The 7,445-nt window shown below is 39.9% G+C and overlaps 1 protein-coding gene across 2 annotated transcripts in view; it reads right to left on the minus strand.

The window, feature by feature from the left end:
* The window catches only part of ANKRD6 (ankyrin repeat domain 6), a 166,225-nt gene that overhangs the window by 145,609 nt on the left and 13,171 nt on the right, over nucleotides 1–7,445 (minus strand). The window lies entirely within an intron of this gene.

Here is a 7,445-nt window from a genome sequence, read left to right on the forward strand (position 1 = left end):
CCCCGCCGCCGCCTCTACTTGGCTCCCTTCTGTGCCACTCGGCCTCCATTTTGTCCTCAGTCTTCCCTCGAAACTGGTGTATGCAAATTAACCACCATCTTTTAGCTCTATAATTGAAACATTGTATCTTTTGGAGCTGTTGCTTCAGGAGCTCAGAGGCCGGAGCGGCAGGCGGGTAACGTTGTAGTCCTCCGTCACTGAAGCAAGCAAGCCTCCCTGTTCGCATCAGCTGCCTGGCTGCCTGCCGCCATCTTGGCTGCCAGTTAATTTGCATATCTCGCTGATTAGCCAATGAAAAGGGTAGCGGTCGTACGCCAATTACCATTTTTGTCTTTTATTAGATAGGATAATCATTACTCATGAGGCAAAAAATAAACAGACCCAGAAATGGGGGTTGCGGTTGAAGAGTCAAGGGATAGAGGTGGGACAGGGAGAAGCTAGGGAGAGAGACTCAAGGAGAATCAAGTTTGTAATACAAATTTTTACAAAATGCTATGCCTTGGAAAATTTATCAAAATACTACTAAAAACTCTAAAGACAGATTAAGTGGCCAAATACTATAAAAACAACTTAGGTTAGCTGAAAACAGTCATAGCCACTCAGAAAAATTAAAATAAAAAATTTAATTGTAGCCCGGCTGGTGTGGCTCAGTGGTTGAGCATCGACCTATGAATCAGGAGGTCATGGTTCAATTCCCGGTCAGGGCACATGCCCAGGTTGCGCGCTCTGTCCCAGTAGGGGGCGTGCAGGAGGCAGCCAAATCAGTGATTCTTTCTCATCTTTGATGTTCCTACCTCTCTCTCCCTCTCCCTTCCTCTCTGAAATCAATAAAAATATTTTAAAACAAAATTTAATTGTAAGTAAACCTCCACCTTCAACCATCAAAAAAGAACAACTTTGCCATGCCCAAGTAAAGAACACCTAAATATTTATAAATAATTGGTAAGCACTCGATGTTTGCTCTCCTGATTTATGCAGATTTTACATATTTTTCCATTGTCTGTTCTTACTTTCAAATAAAAGACTATAGGTATTACAGAATAGTTCATTAAACTTTAATTTTAAAAAATAATAATAATCTAGACATGTAAGATAAGCATCTTCATTATCACCCATTAGGTAAAATGCGAGTATTTAGACTCTCTAACTAGATACTAGAACTTCAGGAATCTCCTTAGAATGAGAGGATAAACTACAAAAAAAAAAAAATCTGTAAGACCCAAAGCCATACATGTTTGGTGTGAGTCACCCAGGGGTTTTTGGAACACTCTTCTGATTTTTCTTAAACAGAGGAAGGGGAAGCAAGGGAGGGGAGGGGCTTACAATGGGGACAGTTTGAGAAGTAAAAAAGGTGGGGTGAGAGACACACTGCCTTAGGAACTATCTGCGCAACAGGAATTTTTACAGGAATATTTTACATTCCAAAAGGTGTTTGAAGGTATGAGTAGTTTCAAACTGCACTTCAGCTCCAGGTTTCACAAAAATATGTGCTTCAGGCTCAAGACTCCAAATGCTACACGGATGAATGAAACCCTCAACATAAGGATACATTCAGGAGTTGTATGTGCAGGAGGCATGAGCAACAGTGATCTGCCCTGTACCGGGTGAACTCTTGTGATACTCTTCAAAGAGAATCAGTGAAGCATAAATCTTTTGCAACGGCTCCAATCTTTCTAAGAATACCACCTTTCAAGTCATTGGGATACTAAGCATGATGAACTCAGCTCCACAAAAATCTGTGGGTCTTTTGATGATTCTACATAGGGAGTCCTTGACTAATACAGGGCATAAACAGTGTGGCTGACTGGAAGAGTTTAAATACTAAGACAGTGTCCAGTAAATAGGAGAGGAGTGCATCAAGATACCATACTGGTAAGTGTAAACACAAAACAGGATTCATGATATCTAATCCGAATGAAGTACATAGCCCCCACAAAGCAAACTGTAAACCGTAAGTCAACTCACCAACAAGTATCTGATATACTCAGAAGGAAAAAAAGGGACTTTCCTATTATACATAAATAATATACTTTGGATACTATAATATTATAAGTATCAACTGTTTTGTAGTTTGCTTTTAGAGACCTCATGGATAAAGCTTAATTGACCAATCTTGAGGATTAGATTCATTTGCCAAGTTGTTGAAACTTTACTCCTTTGGGGAGAGAGCGGGGAAGCAATGAAGCCAACCAATAGCCTTTTTACCTAAAGAGCTCTCATGAATTGATATTTTACAAGAAGGTGGATACTTCAAAAAAGAGTGCACAAGGAATTCAGAGAGGCAGAAAAAGAAATGCAAGAGTTAAAACACATTTATATACCGAGTGGGGCAAAAGTATGTTTACAGTTGTTCTTATGGTAAATAATACAATAATCTATAATATGAAAAACATTATACAAGAATAAACTTTCGTATACTCACAGTTATAAACCTACTTTTGCCCCATCCTGTATATAAATGTTAGGCCTTCTTCATAACCAAACAATAATAAAAACAATGAAGATACAATCTTTTTACCTATCAAATTGAATATAAAAATTAGAATAGTCAATACCGACAGGAGGGTAAGAAAACAAAATTTCATGTATTGTTAGCAAAATTTCTAGAGGGCAATCTGGCAATATGTGTCAAAAGCCTTAAAAATATAAATAAATACTTCTAGACCAGCCATGGGCAAACGACGGCCCGTGGGCCGGATCCGGCCCATTTGAAATGAATAAAACTAAAAAAAAAAAAAGACCGTACCCTTTTATGTAATGATGTTTACTTTGAATTTATATTAGTTCACACAAACACTCCATCCATGCTTTTGTTCCGGCCCTCTGGTCCAGTTTAAGAACCCATTGTGGCCCTCGAGTCAAAAAGTTTGCCCACCCCTGCTCTAGACTCAGCAATTCTACTTCTCTTCATGTAAAGTACTCAAGAGCAAGATTAAGGTGCAAAATGCTTGTTAAAGCATTACATGTAAACCTGAAACATACCTAAAGCTTCAACACTATGGTAACAGTTTAATTAACTGAAATACATGCACACATTAGATTGGAGATGGTTATCTTCTAATTTCTATATTATCTATGTTTCTACTATGAATATGTATTAATTTTGCTAGCTAAGAACTTTACCCATAATGACGTAATGATGTAGATACTATTATCCCCATTTCAAATGTGAGGAAACTGAGGCACAAAGAGGTTAAATAGCTTGCCCAGGGTCACACAGATAGTATGTCATGGAATCAGAATTTGTCTTAAGTTGACCTAGCTCCGGAGTCTGATCATTGAACTACTTTGCAAATATTCACATTTTTAAAATAACTTAAAGCAAAATGCCAGATAATCTAATCTAATAAAAAGAGAAACATGCAAATTGACCACACCTCTGCTACGCCCCAAGCCACACCCAACAGCCAATCAGAGCGACTATATGCAAATTAACCCAACCAAGATGTTGGCCGGCAGCCAGGGAGCTGGAACAAGCAGGAGGCTTGGTTGCCCCAGAGATGGAGGAAGCCAAGCTTCCCTCCTGCCGCGGCCGGCTCTGAGCTCCTCTCAAGGCAACAAAGTTTCAATTATAGAAGATAAATAAATCCCAGATACCTGCTACCACCCCCCCCTTTTAGTCAGATTATTTGAAAAGTTATCTACTTCCTCCTCATCACTATCCTCTCTCCCCTCAACACACACAGAAACACAGCGTTATCAAATTCTCATGCTGCAACTGGCAACACTCTTGTTCCCTTCCTGGCCCCAAGAATTTCTTTCCTGCTCCTAAAAGCCAAGATAGGTCCTACACAAACAACTCCTTGGGTCTATCTAGACATATTAAAATTTAACTCACAATCCAGTATAAAATAAAGTATCTTCCATTTCCCTTACACACAGAAATGTATTCTATTTTCCAGGACATTACAAGGTAATTTGTACAGGAGTAATGTAAGTTCTTTAAAAGGTGTTTTTAAAATACAAAAGACTCTTAACAAACTATGGTGCATCACATATGAATAGGCAGGATTACAGGATCCCTTCCTGTGTATCATGTGACATTCCTGTTCTGGCCTCCAAACAAAAGCCTGACAGATGTAAGTGCTTGTAGATAACACTCTGAACCATCTAGGGCACTTTGAGATTTCTGTAAGGGTGCACAGACGATTGAGTTGCAAGGGACTAAAGAAATGTTTTCTATATCTTAGAGGAAAAAATATTACTAATCAGTATAAAGCAAGCTCTAGCCATCTGTTGTTCTAAAACTGGACACTTGATCAGGTTCAAAAGAAGTGAAGTTCCTGCCGGGGGAAGTAGGAATTTAGAATACCAGATAAAATATCACCACTAGTGATGAAATTATCTTATTAAAGAACAATGACAGCTTTCTAACTTCAGGAACCGATAATAATTCTCCTCAGTTACAGTTCATAAAGGAGTATGTTATTCTGTTATCCCAGACCTTACTAAAGACAAGCCTCTCTTACTGAAGGGTGGTTTTACACCTAACTGACAAGTTAGATTAGTCCATATTTCCAGTAGCCAGATAGATACATTATCATATCTTTTTCTACAAAAGTGGACCTAACAAAAGATTGCCTTTCCTAGGAATGAGACTAGTTAGTATGATATTCTTCAATAATAAAGATTTATCAATAAACAATCCTAAAATTCACTCGGAACCATGAAAAATCTCAAATAGCCAAAGCAATCTTGAATAAAAAAGAACAAAGCTGAAGGAATCAAACTACGTGATTTCAAAATATACTACAAACTACAGTAATTAACTGACTGCAAAACAGCCTGATCCCAAATGAACACAAACACTGCAAACTTCTTTCGCTACATTTTTAAAAACTAGCAGCTACTCACTTCTAATGAGCCTATGAAGTAAGGTAGAATATAGATGTTAATTTTAGTGATGTTTTTATGATATGAATTTTATGAAACAGTGTGACAACTACTCCATATATTAGACTCAGTATAGTATATTAGACTCCATATATTCTACTCCAATGATTAGACAAACTTACAGGGGTGTAAAGATTCAATAACATCATTTTTAATATTCCATTCACAAGTTGGGGTTGAATATGGCACTCATTTCTGCAGACATGTGAAACCCAATCCAACTACAATATATTAAAAGGCTTATAGCCTTACCATGTTTTAACAATGTTCCTAATTTCCTTTACGAATGACTCTAAAACGTCGTTATGAATGAATGAATTTATGAACAAATCTAAAACATATATAGATCCCCAGAAAGATGAACCAGTAGGTTCTAGAGCAAATTAAGCCTGAAATATCCTTGGAGGCAAAAATGACAAAACTGACCCTGCCCTATTTGGGGCACATCCTGAAAAGGAAGGGTTCTTTGGTAAAGACAATGCTGGGAAAAGAGAAGGCAGCAGGAAAAGAGGAAAAACAAATATGAGACGTATTGACTCTACAAAAGAACCCAGTGACAAACCCACATAATATTTTATCAAAATGAACAACTGAAAGAGGAAAGTGGCCAACAAAGAAGTGCAGCAAAGAAATGAAAAGTGTTAATATTTGGAAGTAAAATTAAATGGAATGAGATGGAGTTACAGAAGAAAGCTGGCCATGGGACTACTACCACTTGAAAAAGCTAGATGTGCAGCCAGAAGAACTTAAGGGAACTTACCTACATGAATGAGGAAAGTGTTTGAGGTGAAAGGATGAAGAGACAATGCTGGCAAAAACTTCACATTAAAGTAACTCTTGGAGCCCTAACCGGTTTGGCTCAGTGGATGGAGCGTCAGCCTGTGGACTGAAGGGTCCCAGGTTCGATTCTGGTCAAGGGCATGTACCTTGGTTGTGGGCACATCCCCAGTGGGGGGTGTGGAGGAAGCAGCTGCTCGATGTTTCTCTCTCATCGATGTTTCTAGCTCGCTATCCCTCTCCCTTCCTCTCTGTAAAACATCAATAAAATATATTAAAAAATATATAGTACAATTTAGTGAAAAGAATGTGATGCTATGAGGGAGATGCTGAATAAAGGTTTAATCCTCAATGTTGCTAATAGTTTAAATGACAGTGTACTAAAGTTTACTACTTTTTCATTTCCTAATTGACACTAATAAAAGAGAAACATGCAAATTGGTGTCACTCCACTACACCCACCAGCCAATCAGAGTGACTATGCAAATTAACCCTACAAAGATGGCGGTTAATTTGCATACACAGGCGCGAGCGAAGACTGAAGGCTCCGGCCGGAGTGCAGACTGAAGACTGAAGACTGATAACTGAAGACCAAAGACTGAAGAGGCTTGGCTTCTCCGCTGCTGCCGGACCAAAGGCCTGGGTCCTGGGTGCTGGAGGAAAACCGGTGCCAGCAGCCAGGGGAAGGAAGGCCTATTGCTCGAATCTTCGTGCAACAGGCTTCTAGTCTACATATATAAAAGGCTAAGTGTCTGTCCATCCGACTGGTAGCTATGATGCACATTGACCACCAGAGGGCAGACGCTCAATGCAGGAGCTGCCATGATGTGCACTGGCCATTTAAAAATAAACAGCACCACGGACATGGCGCCGACAAACCAACATTCAGCTTCCCCCAAGTAGGACACAGGCCCTGCCACCACCCGAGAAACACCCCACCAAATCGCAGCCAACACTGCCAAGACCCCATGGCCCAAAATGCGGCCCACAGCCCAGCCCAAAACAGTTGCTGTGGGCTCTGAGTAATGACATCATACAGCAACACCCGGCTTCCCCTCCCTAGCGACTAGCCTCCTTGCATTCTTCAGCCCAGGAACCCGACTTGCAAACATTTTAGCAAACATTTTATAGCCAGGTGCAAACATTTTACAGTTTAACCAAATGTTTGTGAAGCATTTTCCCGTGCCTCATTTCATTTGATCTTCACAGAAGTCCTGGAGTAGATAGATAGGAGACTGGGTAGAATCCTATTTTCTTTTCATTAGCAAGATGTGAATAGAGATATTAAAGTATTTCTTCTAATTAATTTCCTTTCAATGTGCATGAATCCATGCACTGGGACACTAGTACAATTATAACTAAGGGTTTTTAATGTTTTCACCAAATGTTTAAAGGTCCCAGGACAATTGCAATTTCCCCCACTGATTATTGAGATAGCTTATAGGGGGTTCAGCTGCACTGTTAACCTTCATAGCACCCTCAAAGTGATCAGTGCCTGCAGTTACTTTGCAAGGAGGGAGGGATGCAAGACAGGCAGAGTTTCTGGGCTGACTGGCGAAGTTCTACTTCCCCACCAGCATGGCAGTTATAAAGGTATTTACCTTATAATAATTTGTTGCTGAAACCGGTTTGGCTCAGTGGATAGAGCGTCGGCCTGCGGACTGAAAGGTCCCAGGTTCGATTCCGGTCAAGGGCATGTACCTGGGTTGCGGTCACATCCCCAGTAGGAGATGTGCAGGAGGCAGCTGATCGATGTTTCTCTCTCATCGATGTTT

This window comes from Myotis davidii, unplaced genomic scaffold (genome assembly GCF_000327345.1).
Source record: "Myotis davidii unplaced genomic scaffold, ASM32734v1 scaffold269, whole genome shotgun sequence".
In the NCBI taxonomy this organism is placed as follows: Eukaryota; Metazoa; Chordata; class Mammalia; order Chiroptera; family Vespertilionidae; genus Myotis; species Myotis davidii.